The 17,410-nt window shown below is 42.8% G+C and overlaps 1 protein-coding gene across 8 annotated transcripts in view; it reads left to right on the forward strand.

Moving 5' to 3' along the window:
- Positions 1-17,410, forward strand: part of LOC100119636 (cytoplasmic polyadenylation element-binding protein 2) — a 155,599-nt gene that overhangs the window by 64,643 nt on the left and 73,546 nt on the right. The gene's annotated exons all lie outside the window — the stretch shown is intronic.

A 17,410-nucleotide genomic window follows, 5' to 3' on the forward strand; every position in this document is an offset into this window, starting at 1 on the left:
TCTCGAGAGTAGAATGTCTCTAGAATATTATAAATACACAAATTATAATTTGATATGTATTATAGTATTATATTACATTTTTAATATTAGAATCAATTTTAGAAATCAAAAACAAATCAAAAAATTCTAACGATACTTTTGACGCATGCGCACTACATGAGCCAATCATATTTACGCATTCTTGGCTTCACTTCATCCGGTCATGACTTTTTTATATAGGGATATCTTTTTATGCGTTGACCCATATAACAGAAGTATTGTTTTTTTATGATGTAGAAAAATAAAAAACACCGAACTGCAGCAATAACAAAATAATTCCCCCAAAAAATTGTATGCTTTGCCCGGTATACGGCTTACTATTGTACATCGCATATTTACTTCCCACTATAAATTGCAGTTCAACAAAACTGGACGTTTTGTTTTTATCCGTCTGCAAGCAATACAACGAATATGTTTAAGTCTGTTTTTATCCGTGTTTAATAAGTAGTGTTCGTTCACAAATAAGGCGATTCTAACTTTTGATTTCATCGCGAACGAAAATCAAGAATCGGCAACATTTTCGACACGCATCACTAATTTCACTTTCATCGATCGGCGCGATTTCTCGAATCCCCAAAAAGGTCACACTTCGACCGTCATTCGATCAGGGTGAAGAAACGCAAGCGTTTTTCCTCGCTTGATTAGATTCGGACCATACCACCTGCCGGGATCTTCTACTACTCATATGCGGAAGCATCTTAATTAGAAATGTCAGCGCGGAAATTGGACAATTACCACTAGCCTCTCACCATGGAAACGTAACCTTTCCAGTGTGTTCATTCTGTTTATTTCGATTGTAACTGCAGTGTAACCCACAGACTGATACGCGCGGTTTTACTCCAGTACGTTACCCAAACAGAACTGCAGAGTCTCGATTTTTCGAAACGCAGGAATAAAAGATTCTGCTCTTCGGCAAGGGGACGCGTAACATTACGTAATTTTCTATGGACGATTTGCGCGCATCCATCGCTCTATAGAAGACGATCTCTCATATGTAAATTACGAAATAATCTCATACGAAAATTTATCGCAGTCGTATAAACCCAGCAACTTTATAAGCCCCAAGCGAATTGCGACGTGTTACTGCAGAAAAGCGCATTCGATCCACAGCTCTGATGAACATAACGGAATAAAAATCGACTGGGACTCGTTCGGTCGGGCGAAAGAATTTCCTAGAAAGCTTTATGTAATGTCATTCTTTGCGTTGGCAACATTGTGTCCACTTGATCGAGGGATTAATTAAGGATTTTAATGGAGAAGCTGCGCAGCAGTGCAGCGTGTGCTCGCAGATTTTTATTGGCCATTCAGAGTGACGATGATCAATAGGGAAATTGCCGCATTTCTGTGGCCGGTGTAATGATAATGACGGCGACGGCGACGGCGACGAGAGAAAGAGAAGAAAGACTGGGAAGCCATATTGCGATTCGAGAGAGAGTTTCGCGGGATACGAAACGAAACCGCAGAATTTCTTTCGATTATCATAGGCGATCGTGCGACCGCAGATCTAATGGACAAAAAAGAGAAGAGACAGAGAGCCAGAAGCGCGCCGTGTCGCTTTGTCATTTCGCAAGGGGTTTCTTTTTTCTCTTATTCGGTTTTGCGTGCGCGCGAAGCTAATTCGCTCAGCGTTCAGTCGATTTTCTAATTTGACGTTCTTTAACGGCAAATCGAATTTCTCCGGTGATCCTTAATTGATTTAATTTTTTCTAATCAATAGAAGCTGGATGTGTAGCTGCTCCAAAAATACGTAAGTTTAGATTTTCAATTGCAATTGGACGTTAGCTTGACCCTGGTAGAAATTAACCTAAAAAATCCATTTCTAGATTAATTGCTAGCAGGGGAAAAATAAGACTCTTGAAATTGTGTGTATTTGATTGTCTTATAAGAACAGAAAAACAAATTTTAAATTTCCAGCAAACGCAAAGAAGTGTGCAGGCGGACGGGCAATTAAGTAAATGCACCGACGGTTGCGGAAAAAGTGGGAGTCGGCCCAATTAATGGGCACTTATAATCAGCCGATTTCCCGCACCTTCGAGTCGAGCTTAATCTCGCGATCGCATTCGATTAATTACTGAAATTAATAAGCGCATTCGCGATCGTTGGATTTTTAATTAGCTTCTCTTTTATTTGGGCTACTTTGATGGTTGCGTATCATTGATCAAATATGACAACATGTTGTATTGGTGAATTGCAAATATTTCTATCGCAAACATTCAGAATTTTACGTAGATAATTATTCGCATCACTAATCGACTTATCTTACCCAATAAAATCTAAAATCAATCGAGAACCCCGACAGTCACAAAAAATCACACCATCAATTACTCAATCAGCGCCGAGTATAATCCATCTTCGCTAGTCGGTTATCTCAATTTCTTCGTTCCCTTTTCTGGCAATCAGGAGACTCGCACGTTCTCATCGGTGCACGTCTGAGCTCCTTCCGAAGTGATCGTGACGACTCGAAAAATCAATTATCACCCTTCACGTGATTCAATGTCTTCCGGATGATATCTTAAGTCACACAGATATAGTACTTTTGGCATTTGCTAAGCTACTTATTGATTTAGACTAAGATCTTCACAAGCAACTAGATTATTCAACTAGTCATAGGGTAAAACTTTCTCCTCGCCGTACGCGTAAAGCTACATTTACATAACAATCAGAAGCGAACGAGTCTTCTTTGTTCCAGCGAGCATCTCGGTAAGCTCTGTCGTAAAGTCTCTCGACGTGCATAAGATTGATAAAATACAGCTCCAATAAAACGCGAATCGCGAGAAGCGGCTCCTTAACGACTCTTACGCGCATCTGACGTAGAGATTCAATTTAGCTCGTTCGCGCGAGATCTTTGCTTTCTTGCGCCCGAGACAGCGCTAAAGTCTCTTTTCGCCGATCTTTTCGTCTCGGGATAACGAGGATAAGATTGTCTCGATCCGACTTTTGTCTTGGATGATGATGCCTCCGCACTTTTGCTTCTTTGAACCTCTTTTTACGCGAGATCACGGAGATGGATCGTGATGGCGCTTTGTAGATTACGATCAATCACTAATGATGCAGATTTCTTTTTAACTTTTACGAATCACATTTATACAAAATTATTAATCTGTTTCTTTTCTTTCTGTTTCAGGTATGTAATTGCTAATCTACTTGTACCCCACAATTGCGAGCCTGTTGGTAAGTCAATTCTACTTTGGCCCACGCATAAGCCTATTGTTCTTCATTAAACTTATCATATAATCGGTATAGACATTGCCACACCTAAAATAATCTGAAGGCTGTCGACGCCTATAAGCACAAAGCCAACAGCCAATCATTGAAGCCGAGAAAAATGCTGGTCTCACTAAGAGCTCATCAGCACACCATATCCAACCCTTATTATTGGCACACATCACTCCCTTAATAAGCCTCGTAACACACTCACCGCGTTCGAAAATCGGTCATTACTTACGCTCGCGGGATATATTTCAATTTCGCGAACCTCGGCAAAGTGCTCTCGGCGCACTCAATCTCTTTGTCGTCCCGACTATCGTTTATTATCGCGAGCGCGGGGGTCTAATGGCGGTCTCACAACTAGAGTTAGCGGCAATTATCGCAAGTACGACTAAACGATCGTCATTATATACGCCTGCGTGAGATAAGAGGCCGCGGTGCTACTTTCGTCGCCTATAATCGATCTGCTTTGGAGAATATTGCTGCTCTCTCGTTGGCTCAGAGGAACGTTTTATTATACGTTATGTTATAAATTAATTATATTATTATTATGTTCTTAAAATTGCTTTCGAAATTAATAGAAAACATCGATTAAGACATTGAACAAACTGCACCAAGTTCGTTCATGACGTACGCCTCTTTGGTCTTATTTGCAACTTATACCGGCATACCGGTTTCTTTTTAACTTTCTTTCCGAAACTGGCGAACGTGTGTAACCTTAATACATTTTTCTCTTCTCCGCGAAACGCCCTATAATTTTTTTAAATTAAATCTTCATAATGAAGCATTTTCATGGTATGATTAACGAAACACAACAATAGAAAACAAAGATAGGCAAGATAAGCTCCCCAAACATTCGTACAAACAGTGATATTTATCATCGGAAAATGTAATCTCTCGCGTTTTGAAAAGTATAAGTATAATTCTTTGACAATGAGAACCGCGCGTGCGATTCTGGTCTACGGACTGCATTTGCACGCGCTCGACTGTGCAAGCGCAACTCTAAGCGATCAGTGCTTCTCGTCTCCCTTTTTTCGTCAATTACGGTCCAATTAGAGCTTTGTTGGAGATGCTGCCTCGCTATTGTACCTTTTCTCCCGGATTGCTACGCGATTTTATTTTCTCTCGTTGCGCTCTGTGTCGAGCGTGTTGTTGTTGTTTTTGTCTTCTTCGGTAAGTAACTGTTCTGTACACGTCGCAAATTGATCCGCTGCAGTGGAGAAGTGCTATTTTACACTTGGATGCTCCATTGTTTGTTCTTTCCTGATTGTTCTGAAATCGCTCGAGATTGTTTCCGATTTTGGAAGAGAAAGCGCGATACGATTTTGATTTCATTTATGATTTAACCTGATTATATAGAATGATTTGATATCTCAATTAAATTGTTACAAAAGTTTTCATTCGCTTTATCTGAACCTTTTGGTTTTACCGCGAAGCAATTAATGAGATTACTCGTTATTTTTAAAAGTCCAGAATAATCTTGGATGACTTTGTATCTCATCTTATTGCGCCTTTTTCTAACATGATCAACGATTCTTCCTCTTCCAGTCCGTAATTGTATTTTTCGCTCTCTAGGTGATCCATCTATGCTCGTCTTGCCAATTGCCTTTAACTCTAGCTCTCTGGCTCTAGCTCTCCGCAAGGATACAATTAAACGCCAGTGGAAGCTTCATTGCGAACAAACTTTTTCTGGCTATCGAATAAGCGTTGGATCGCTGTAGCGAATTGTGATATTGAAATGGAAATAGACCGTTATAATGACCGTCACTTATAAAAATGCTACCGTATCGTGCAATCCGTCATGAAAGCAAATCAGTCTAATGAAAATTGGAGTAAATCGAACGTATGAAACGCGGTTTTAGCCGGCTTCGAGATATTGAAGGGATCTAATTATATTCTGCTCGATAAGTCGGCCCAACTATTTCTGTATGATGATACGTCGAATCTCCTTAAATTCGAATCGATTTCCCCGACCTCCACTGGTACAGCCGCGTATACGCCCATATATTCTTCGCTCGCACGCGTTTGTGCTAAATCCGGCGTCGAGAGAGAAATGAAATTATGCTGGAAATCGTTGCGGATTTTCAGGCGTATAAGCGGCTTCGATGGCTCGAGAATCGAAATCTCCAAAATGGTCTGAATTTAAATTGTCCATAATGGAGGGGAGGCTTGCCTGTCATAGAAAACGCGCAAGCTCTATACTTTCCCGCCCCTTCTATGTATTTAAATAGCACATGTATTTTGGGGCGTGCTCTTCGTATGCCTAAAAAAGTTAATATTTTACATGACGATTGATAAATCGCATTTCTGCTCAGATAGATATAGATTGCGCATCGATACTCGATCACGCCGAACTCACTCCGCAGAAGCCATAACGTACACATCCGCCCCGGGAAGATCCTTAATCCCTTGCAGCCAAGGAAAAGCCCAGTCAGTGGGGAGTCACAGCCATCTCCCGGCATAGTCTTTAAAATAAATGACGCGCACTGGGACGACTGCACTATACATTTCCCTCTCCCCTTTCGCTTCGGAGCACAGCGCACACTCGGCCTTAGAATTAATTATCCCTTATAGACGTGCCAGACGACACCGCTGGAAGGAGACGCCGTCGTCTCGCGTCATCGCCTATACTGCCAGTCGTTAAGGGGAATCCGATCGTCTCTGATTCCGAAGAAGAGAAGCTTTCCTGTATCTATCTCTGGATTTCTCGTCTTCAGTTTGATCCCCTTTTAGTTGAAGCTCCCGTGCGTACGTTCACGTCCATTTTCAAAAATTGTGAAATCCTGTCCGACTGCTGCGTGTAGGTATAAAATAAATCACGAAGTAATGAAGCTGCATTGCGGTGTCACCGGTATGCTTCTCCGCGGCTTTTTCCCTGCCCTCCTAGCTCTGTTGACTTTTATCTTCTTATCTATCTGTCTCTCTTCCCCTCCTGTCCTTAGCTCCGACTACTCAGACCCTGGGATAATTAGCGGACTTGAGCTCCCGTCTTCCTGATGTGCACATTTATACGAGAAGCAATCAGTCGAGGATTTGCTTTTAATTGTCCTCTCTTGTGTCCCGGGGAATCTCAATTATTTCTCTCCGAATGAAAAGCCGGTCGTCTGCTTTCTTCGATTCCCTACTCGACTTTATATTTTATAGTGTGGGAAATGTTCTGCTGCCTTTTAGACTCTATCTATACTGAAATTCACATTGAACTTATTTACATCACGCCACTTACGTGTGGATTATCTTGCGGATAATTATAGACTCAGCAGTTGGTTAGTTCGATGCCACGACAGATCTCTTCAATCATCCTCAATGCCGGGTGACTGATTACCTATTATTAGGCCAACTATCGTCGCTACAGTGTGTAACCCCCCAAGTTGGACAATTCGCCTAATCAATACCGAGACAGTCCTCGCGCGAGTAAGTATGTCTGATGCAATTCGTGGGTGACGTAGGGTTTCGAACAGCCATATCATCCGGTAAACAACGAAATTAATTCCGCGCAGTGAGCGTTTTATCATTGAATACACACACACACACACACACACACACACACACACGAACTCGTACTACAATATAATAGCGCGTATCTAGGCCAAGAAACAGCCGCGTCATTTATCGCTATACATCCCGCGCGATTTCCCAAAAGGATAAATAATCGCAGAGCAGCTCACGCTTCATCAGTCATAACAATGGACCTCATTGACGACGGCAAAGGGAAAAAGCACAGGGGTCCAGGAATAAACAGGCTGGATGATTGAACGCCGGGGACGAGAATCGAAGGCGGAAGGAGCCGGCGCAAAAATAAAAGTTCGATTCCGAGCGAGATTCGCAACTTCCGGCTAGAGCAGCAAGGATGTACGTGCGCGAGTGTCTGGCGTAGCTTCATCAATCTCCCAGCGACCCCAGGACAACGACGCCAGGATCCACCAGCTGCGTCATTTCCGCGTGTCTGGGGCTTATACCCCCGCGCGTATACCGCGAGTGCATTGGCCTCTAGTCAGAGCGTCTTGCGTTCAGCACGTGTTTGCATAAGGATTTCCAGTTTACGAGGTTATTTGGCCGCGGAGGAAAGTTTGCGGATTGAAAGTTTACGAGTACGCGCGAACACTTGCGAGGGAAAGAGCTGCCTGCAAAAAATGAGGGTGTACGAGGAGCTAATTCGAGGGGTCGAGGAGTTTTTGCTCGTACGTATACCAAACGGCGGGGTTATTCCGAGAACGAAGATGAAGGAGAGCTCGGAAAGCATATCGTGTCGTAATTGGATATGTAGGCGAACGAGAAGATGCCTTTTTTTAAAATTAAAATATGATGCAATAATAATGGACGAACCTCATCACCCTTGTGTATTGTATCCTACTTATACAGCTGCGTGCGGCCACACTGTTATTCTATGCATCACAATAGGGCTTCGATTGATCGATCCGTGACATATCGAAATTTCTCAGGGCACTTATACGCACCCCCCTTATCGAAACCGTCGCGTTACGTACGGTGTACGTGTAATCGTTTTAGAATACGGGGTTTATACCCGCTGCACGCGCACGCGCGCGATTCAATCGGGGTATCGCGTGGCTAAAGAATATTTGCATTTCAAAGTTCGTTCGAATGGACGCAGCTCCTTTTCTCATCAAAATAAAATCTTCATCCTGTCATAAATTAAATCCCGCAATAACGCCGCCGCAGCCCATAAATAAAGAACGCAGCTCCTATTTTATAGCGAGAAAAAAAGCGTTGAAAAGAATTATTAACCCATAAAGCGTATGAAGCTAATGAAAGCGAGACGTTTTGAAGGATCGTCCTTTCAATTAACGATAGCCGTCGTAAAGAGGAAGCATCGATTCTCGATTTTTCACACGGAATAATCGAAATACACCCTCATAATAAATACCGATCGAGCGTCGATAATCACATAAGCAATAAATAACAATGCGCGCGCCTGCGCTTATCTGGTTCGGTCGCGCGTGAGAGTCTTGCTGAGGAGAAAGGGGTGCAAGAGGCACAGCGCTTTTCCGAATCGAATGGATTCGTCGTGGTTTTTCCGGTCGCGTCGTCGATAAATCGCGCACGGCACGCTCGCGTCGGCGATTAAGTCCTCGCACATACGTTCTCGCTATTTCAACGTGTGTTTTTCTTTTGTGCCCCTATATGGCCTTTGACATTCTGCACTAATGAATGAGAATCGAAGTTTAATATTTTGTAAGATCTTAACCATAATCTCGTTATTGTTTTGTTGCTCAATTCGTAAATGCTCGGAGTACAATTCTTGGCCAATAATTTTTTTTACAAACGCGGTCACACATAATTTCTTGATTTCGATATAGGAGTTTAGGACAACAAGAAAGCGTTGATGATAAATATTTTATAAATGCTCGAAGTTAGACCCTGCGAACGCCTTTTTTGTGCCAATGAACTTACATCAAGAATTTCACGATTTACATTAATCCCCCAACAAGCGATCGAGAAAATAATATTTTATATTCCAGGTGTTTACTCACCCAACCCAAGTCACTCATGTCCTTCAACCCTATAGCCCGCATTTCTTCTCCATCCACAAAAAAACGGTCGATACCGTTATCGCGTGCCTGCACCCCTCACACAGCGCAGTTTTTTTTAAAGCACCCGATCGGGCATGGAGTAGGTAGCGTAGACTGTGAAAAAAAGGCGAAAGAAAGGCTCGAGCCATGTCATATGGCTCGGGGGAAACAATTAGATTTTACGACGCGCATTACGCGTGCGCCGGATTTTCATAGGGTTTATAGGCGGATGGTTGTTTTGTTTAATGAATAGCTGAGGGGCTAGGGAGCTGTATAGGTTTGGTGCGATTGAAATTTTTTTTTGTGCGATGTGAATAGAAATTGGAATGCTTATATCATTTATTGAATGGTCTGTTTTGTTTCTGTTTCAGGTATGTTTATTTTGAAGTATGGTACTCGATGCGCCGATTTTTTAGCGAGTAAGTATAAATGAAAGATGGTTCGTATTGAAATCGACATTCAAAATTTCGTTGCGAAAAATTTGCGTGTCCATTGTAGTTTCATTTATAAAAAAACTCGAACAAAAAACAAATTGAATCTCGATACAGCGGGAAATCAATGCCGATACTGATGTCTATATCCCGCGAAAAAAAGACAATATCTGCAAAAAAAGAGGCGTTTCATGTAGCCCATTGACAGAAATAGTCGAGCGTGTGCTTTATACACATACAACGAGTGGCCGGCGCGAAGTGTTCGTCGAACACGCGCCGATTTTAATTCCTGCAGCACGCGCATTTTGGTTTATGGCCTGCGCGAATTGATAGCGGCTTTAATTCGATTCTCGCTCGCACAGCTGCTGCTCTGAGCTTTCTGCAGGGAAGAATTGCAGAGTCGAGAGTTGCGCGTTTTCCGAGTTGTTGACTGTCGGAATTTGTTGAACGACCCATCGGTCGCTGCCTTTTTGAAAGCTATAGCGGTAATTTTTGAAAGGCCTATGTTTGATTTTTGTACACATTTAGTAACTATAAAATAAGGTGTATAAATCATGCTAATCATGATATAATCTGGCATTCCAGGTCTTGTTTTTCAATTTATAGCCCAATTAGTAGATTTATAACTATTTTAACATTATAACAAGCTATAAATAGGTATAACCAACACGAAAGCACGCAAACATCGATGAAGCTCATACACACCGGAATTCAGTCGACAGCTAAACGATCTGACGGGCGGACACTAAATAATTGCATAACGTATCCCCGACTAAATAAATGGGTCGACAGCGACGGTGCGTACACGTACACGTATATTAATAGTGCATCGTTTCCACCGCCGCATATGTAGCAGAATCGCTTATCACTAGCGGCAGACGATGGCGGCAAGGTAACGGGACAGATTTCAGTCAAGGCCAAAACGCCAGCGCTATTAGCGTTACATAATTTAAGTGACAATAGAAAGGCTTCGTATACTTTTTACGCGGATAGCGAGCTTTTACTCTTCTGGAATTCGTTCGATGCAGCATGTATGTACAGCGAAGATTAACGAGACATTGTTGAATAACAGCTTAAATTTAAGTTTTGTTATAGTCATAATAAAACTTGAATATTGTACTATTTGGAAAAATACGTTGATATATTTTTGGATCTTGGTTGAAGGTGAATAAGGCATACGCTTAGAATCCGTATTGAAAATTAATTTTCGAAATCCTATGAATTCTACTGTCGATTTTGAAACATTAAATACTGTTACTTTTGTATAATGCTAAACGTCAGTTATAATTTCATCACCTATTCTAGTTTTTGTAAACATTGTATGTATTGGGCCACACAAAATGGAATATAGGGTTAGCCAAATTTCATTAATTCAACGTGGTTTTTATCGGAGTACCGGTCTACGCTCTCGTCCCGTCGATGAAAACGTGCTTTCGTCGCGACAGCCATTGGACAATGCGCAATATATAATAACACGTGTTACCTAACTTATAGTTATTCTTTTTTTTATCGACGCTGCCATGCGCTTGACTTTCTTTCGCTATACTAACACCTGACTTAATTAACTGCAACTAAAAGTTTAGTTGTTCCGTTTCCTTTTGCTTTTCAAACGTTTCTCGTTATACATACCAAAAAATTTAAGCTTCTACATCAAGTTTCATACGAATTGAATTACGATGATTACAAACACAATAATATATTTGTTTCTTGCAATCAGTGAGCTCGATGTACCTTACCACACGCATATCCCGAGATAATAAATCACTTCGGTCGACCGAAAAACAAACATTACTCGCGCTAATTACGCCGATAAAAACTTCTTTCTCTCGATTCATTACGTGGGCTCTCTTTTTTGCACAATTGCTTACACACACGGACACAAAGTTACGTAAGTTTGTGCGTCAGAAATCGCGAGTCAAAGTGCGCGCGCTTGTCTGTCGCAAATGCGTCTACGCGCCGATATAATTGCAGGTCGCGGACTCGGGTGCGCAGTTAACCTTGCCGCCGGTTTAAACGCCTCGCGTATGCGCATGTGTACACGAACACGACGCTTCTTCTCTCTTTTTTTTATTCAGCGTTTGCGAATCGCGCGCGCGCGTGTGTTTTTATAGACTCGTAACGGGATATCGAGTTTCTGAAGCAGCTATTAGTATGTGAGGATGAAAGATGGATCAGGTTTCCTCGTTATTGTTGATGGTTTTTTTTTAGGTCGATCCGAGGTGATCGAAGAAAGTGCTCGCGATTCTGAAATGGACAGCGTTTTATTGACTTAAGATGCGGTACTAACTGTTAACCTTTTTGAGATTATTAAAATTTTGGTTTCCAGTTTACGTGCTCATACTTCTCAAAACAGTCATGCATGGAATGATTAAATTTAATTTGCTACACAAACGCCTCAATTTGAATTCTCTATAAGCTGGAATTAATTAAACGAAATGTGTTTTCGTGGTTATATTTCATACGGCGAGAGTCGCGTTGAATCTAATTGAATTTTATCCCGCGGCCTGCATCGCAGTATTATACACATTGGCGCGAAAGTCCCGAACGAATCGAAGGCGAGGCGCAGAAAAAAAAAGGAATCGATATCCGCGATGGGTATTATTTACGAAACTTACCCCGGGGACATGATACCAGGCGACCCGATTTTCCATCACCCCTCGCACAGGCCGTTGCTTTTTTCCGCGACGATCGAGGGGTGTAGCATGAACCCTCCAGGCGCAGTTCTGATACGGAAATCGAAATTCGAGCGTGGCTGAATTTTTTTTACGTCTTTTCATCGAGGACTAGATGTTGCGTAATTAATGGAGTCGTCGCGGATATTGACTTTTTGAGTTTCTCGTATTTTTTTTGTTGAAAAATGGGGTGAAATCTGATATTTACTCGATGAATGATCATTAGGTGGTAAATCTGTGAAATATACGTAAGATATCGTTATCACCTTGTCACAACTTTGTAATACATTTTTTTGTTTCACCACTCGTGCATCAGCACACCTTTCAGACTTCGTGACTTGGCCAAAAATTCGCCTTCGTTGTTCCATTTCCCATCGCCGCAACTAAAGCGCGCCCGGCACAATTTTTCGCTGCCCCTATGCACCGCTATTATAATAGAAAACAGCGCAGACTCGAGCGCGAGCGAGCAAATTTATTACCAGCGATAAATGAGTGCATCGTTAGATATAAATCGGATCAGAACTGCGCCGCGGCGGCTTGCGCAGTCAATGCGCCATTCATTAAGAGCATCGGCGGGCCCTTGCTGCACGACTTTCTTCTCCGATCCTGTGCAGTATATGAACGGCGCGCGCGAGAGAAAAAAGGCAAGACACTCTCGGCGCGCGTCAGTCTCTTTTTCTTCGGCTCCGTTTGCCCTGGCGCATCGTAAATACGCGATGCAAGCCCAGGACTCGACTACGGTGTATATAGTACGTACGAGGCGGTAGTGCGAGAAAGAATGGAAGAGAGACGCTAAAGTACGCCTTCGCGGGACTACTTTCTTCCATAATTCATATGTGCGCTCGCGCTAACAATGGCGCCTTCATAGAACGCTTATTCAGGAAAAGTTCGGCAGCAGCTTCTTCGCTCGGAGCTCTTTATTCGTCCTTCTTTATTAATGCGCGAGAGAGAGCCCCTTTCATTGTCAGCGTGTGTGTGTGTGTGTGCAGACTCGCGCTTCTAGATCGAGTTCAGGCTACTGCGCTGTTATTACTTGGAAAATTGTACACCTATATTTGCTCTTACATTGAGTTTTCGCCGTTGTGGTGCCTATTTCGTGTGTCGTACACAATCAGGTTCTAGATTCCATATCAACAACAGCATATAACGTATATTTTTTTCATCAATCCCACTCAGCAGAAAAAAAAGCCAGCCTCGAATCTCCGCAGCTCGGCATCGCGTATATGATTTCCAGTAAATTTTCTCGCGCTAATCGGCCGCTCGCACGTTTTCTTCGTTTCGCACTGGTCTGCGCCGCACGTAGCCCCCGTTTTCGCGATATGCGCCGGAATCAGGAATATATACAACGGCAGCAGCGCAGCGCCGGGTAAATTACGAGCCTCGCGTTTGCCTTATCGTTTTTGCCCCGCGGAGTATAGAGCGCCAGTGGTGGTAGTCGCCGAATCGATTATCTCCACGGGAGGAATTGCGCTTCTCTGCGTACGTGTATACGTATATACAGCGATATAGTCGGTACATGATAAGTGCAGATCGTTTTTACGGGTACGACCGGAAGGTAAAGTCGGGGAGAAGCGAGGATTAATTCGCTGGAATTTCGTATAGGGATATTTGGAGTTTGGTTTTCAGACTTTCAATGTTCTTAGTGACTATGTGTGTGTGTAGATTTTCAAATTTATTAATATTATATAGGATCAGCTGTATTCGAATTAGTAGTAATTTGTACCTAAATTGACGTCCTTGATTCACCTTTCACAGATGCAAAATTGTCATGCTGAGGAGTAAAAAATAATAGAACTGAATTGAAAAGGTGATTGGAAAGCTTTTTCAATTCGATAGCAAAATGCTTTTCTTTTTCAACTCTACGTGCAGTTAATCTTAGAACGGGAAGTTTACTGATTTTCTTATTTCCTCAATGATGGCGCGTAGTTGATTTTCATTTCAAAAAAGGCGAAATTTCTGCCATATATTTATACGCAGTCAGTTAAGCCTATAGGCAGTGGCATGTCTGTCATTTGAACATGGCATGATGGTGCCTAAATAGCAAGTTTACATTTTAAAATCATTACGCTGACGTTAATTGCTCCATATATCGGAAATCGAAAGGTATCATGTATCAACTCTATACTATCATGGCATTATAAAATAATTGCTATGTAGACTATAAAAAAGAAACGCGCAGTATGTGATTTTAATTAACTATCAGTCATTCGGATGTTCTTAATGCAAGGCACTATTTTCAACAATTAGAAGCTAAACTGATGTTCGCTCCAAATATTCGGATGAAACACTCAAAACGAGTGAAAATCTAGTGTCGAGCATATCCCGCTCTGTGGTAAACAGCCTTGAGCGCATTATCAGGTTGCGCTATTAATGCTGCAGTAGGCCTGCAAGACACATTTATTATAGTGTTGGCTGCTAGTGCGACGGCGCAGTTTGCAGGCGCACGTGTGTTTGTACAAACACTTAGTCACGATTGCGTGTGTATGTTCGGCACAAAAATAATCGTCGGGCTGTGCGTAATAGGGTGGCTGGTTTGTTGCATTATATTATACAGGGAAGCATAGCGATTGCGAGTAGTACACTCTATGAAAGACGGCGTGCGATTTTGATTTTATATCAGTCTTTGAGCTTCTCTCTCGAACGAACCCGTACAAGCACTTCAATTTTCCATAAAATGCTGCACTTTACCTTTGCCGGAGGCTAATTAAATGATCAGCGTGGTAAAGTCTTCGTAAACCTTTTTAATTTCCTGCGTCTTTGCTCGAATCGATAATTGGCGAATAAGAGTGTCGAGTAATTTTCAAAATATCGCTAATGGACTTATGCTTGGTTAAATTTAATCAGCAGTTTGTCCATGTGTTAACCATTGCTATTACATAAATTACGTCTGCCAGCTCATTGCAGCCATCGCTATATGTATGTGTCATTCGAGACCGTTAAAAATAATTACGACTTTGTCCAAATCACATGCTGGAAAGTTCAATTTTTTAGAAAATACGAAATTACTCATCGGCGAACTTGTACGTAAAAGCAGGTCATTTAGACACTTTAAACAATATGTACACACGCCGCCGAGGAAAGTTTGTAGTGATTTCTGTTTTATTAATATTCCAAGGCAAGACTCGAATCTCTTTCTCGCGTGCATTCAAATTTTTCTAACAGCTCCACGTCCGTAAAAACTGCGTCGACTAAAAATAAAGTGCAAACTGTAGCGTAAAGCCGTTCACTGTGTGTAGCGAATGGCGCCATAAACAAAGCCGAGCATACATATGGGGGAAGGATAGAACGAGGTGCCGGTTGGAGCCTTATTAGATTTGGGCGTCCGATGGCAAACTCGATTTGCCGCCCACGCGCTTGCGAAAAAAGGAGACGCAGATATAAAAGAGCGCACTGCGTGCGAGCGCGCGCAGAGGAGGCCAGTCGCAAGCACGTCGTCGACCTCCTGTTATATGATGTCTGGGTAGAGTTAGCGAAATTGCGATTCGTCTGATGCTGATTGAAATATTTGTTTGCGCGATTCGAGTTTAATCGAAATTCAAAATAACTTTGAATGTGCGGAGCTCAAGAATTTCAACGCTAATCTTGATAAAACAAAAATTCACTCAAATTTCGCCCGTCCAATGCGCACGCATCCGTTCAGGCCTGGTATATAACGTATGCGCCTACGTGCGCGCACTTGCCTCGTATTATGTACGTACGTGCGCGATATCTCCGGCTTTTTTCGCTTATATACCGACCGACAGTATATACGAGAGCTAACCCGTCCCTGTGTATATATAGGTACACGCAAACTCGACGCGAGCTATATACGAGGAAAGAACGTTGGCGGCGCATACGTGACTCCTTTTTCGGCTGTTGTTTCGCGTGGCTCTCTGCGCGTCCCCTTTTTTCCTTCTTTATACTGCTTCTCCTCGTTCTTCCCTTTCTCTCTCTTCTTGCGCCCGAGTGCGTAATGTGTACACTCGCGGCTGATGCGCGGATTGTGTTCGCGAGATATCGGCTCGTTTGATGGTCTTCGGAAGTTTGGGCTTAGCGGGGTATTGACCCTCTTGGCGTCGATTTCCCGAGATTGATATTAATCTTTTCGTAATTTGCCCGATTCAAAGCGATTCAAACATATGGTTGCATGAATTCGTACCACACGTGTCTATGCATAAACAAAATCGACGATTCGGAGGCATCGATCCAGGCACAGCGAGACGCTGCATTGCGACGGTAGACGCACATGCGTAGCACACCACGTACATGTCTTTTCTGTCGTCTTCCTTCCCCCGTCATCGGTCGAGCGAAGCTACCCCATACGAAGCCGAAACGCGGAGATTGCGAGCCCAGAGCCGAATTCACGGGCAAGTTTCACCTTGGTAGATTCGATCTTTATTTTGTCAATTTATTTTCGCAGATAATACACCTGCAGTGCGACGATTGAATAATGTACTTGTGTAAAGTATATTTGAATCGAGTATAATCGCTTGCAAAATTATAACGTGAAATATTATAAGCTATAATAATCTGGTAAGGAAAAAATCCAGCTTGGACTGCAAATCCCGTGATAACTAGTAGTCGACATTAATGCCAGCCCAAATATGCAACGATTTCGAATTTTATCAGCATTAAATTTATCCACTGTCCACGTGCACACACTGCACGACGCGAGTTATTCGCGGCGTTATAACTTCATATATTCAAACGCCCGGCGGAACGAAGTAAAAATAAAACGCTGTATATAATATAGCGCGAGCTAACCAGCCACTCGCCCCAATCGATGTATAACGAACTTTTTATACGTGCATATGAAGGCGAATTGGAGCAGCGGAAAAATGAACAAGTTGGAAAGTGCCGCAGGCAATTTCCGGGCGTTTTGTTTTTCGGCTATAAGACGGCTTGTATACACTACGTGCGTACACGCTTGTGTCTTTCCGCCTCGTTCCCTCTGTCTTAGACATCTGCCCTTCGACTTCCGATTGTCTATCTCGTATACATGTGTTTTCCGACGCCTCTTTCCCTTTTCCTCGTCGGCACCTTTATATCGCGCTCATACCTGTTCCAAGACTTTGCTAAGGCGGCTTTGAACGGCTTTCTCGCTCTTTCGATTACGCGTGCGGGCGAGAGCTAGCGGTTGAACCGTGGTTTTCGGCTCTTCACGGAAATTCTTCGGGCTCCGAAGTGAAATTCTTGTATTCCGAGCAGCGATTGTGCTTAGAAAAAAAACATTTCCTATCGCGTCATCGCTTAAAATTATCAAGCGCGTGGAATTATCATTACTCGACGACTCTCCCACCGATATAAGGTTATCACACACGCGCGGGGACTGATTTTCTGTAGAAACGCTGCGTACGTCCACGTGTTGTTGTCTATAGCCTATTCAAAACGGCGAATAACACACAGCAAGCATCCCACGCAGCCAATCAACATTCATCAACATCGCTTCCTATATTTTTGCACCCACCACTTCTCCATTATCGCGCACAGTATCCCTTCTTTCCTCTGCGCGTTCGCCTCTTCCTCTTCTCTCGCACACACGCGCGAACGCACG

This window comes from Nasonia vitripennis, chromosome 4 (genome assembly GCF_009193385.2).
Source record: "Nasonia vitripennis strain AsymCx chromosome 4, Nvit_psr_1.1, whole genome shotgun sequence".
In the NCBI taxonomy this organism is placed as follows: Eukaryota; Metazoa; Arthropoda; class Insecta; order Hymenoptera; family Pteromalidae; genus Nasonia; species Nasonia vitripennis.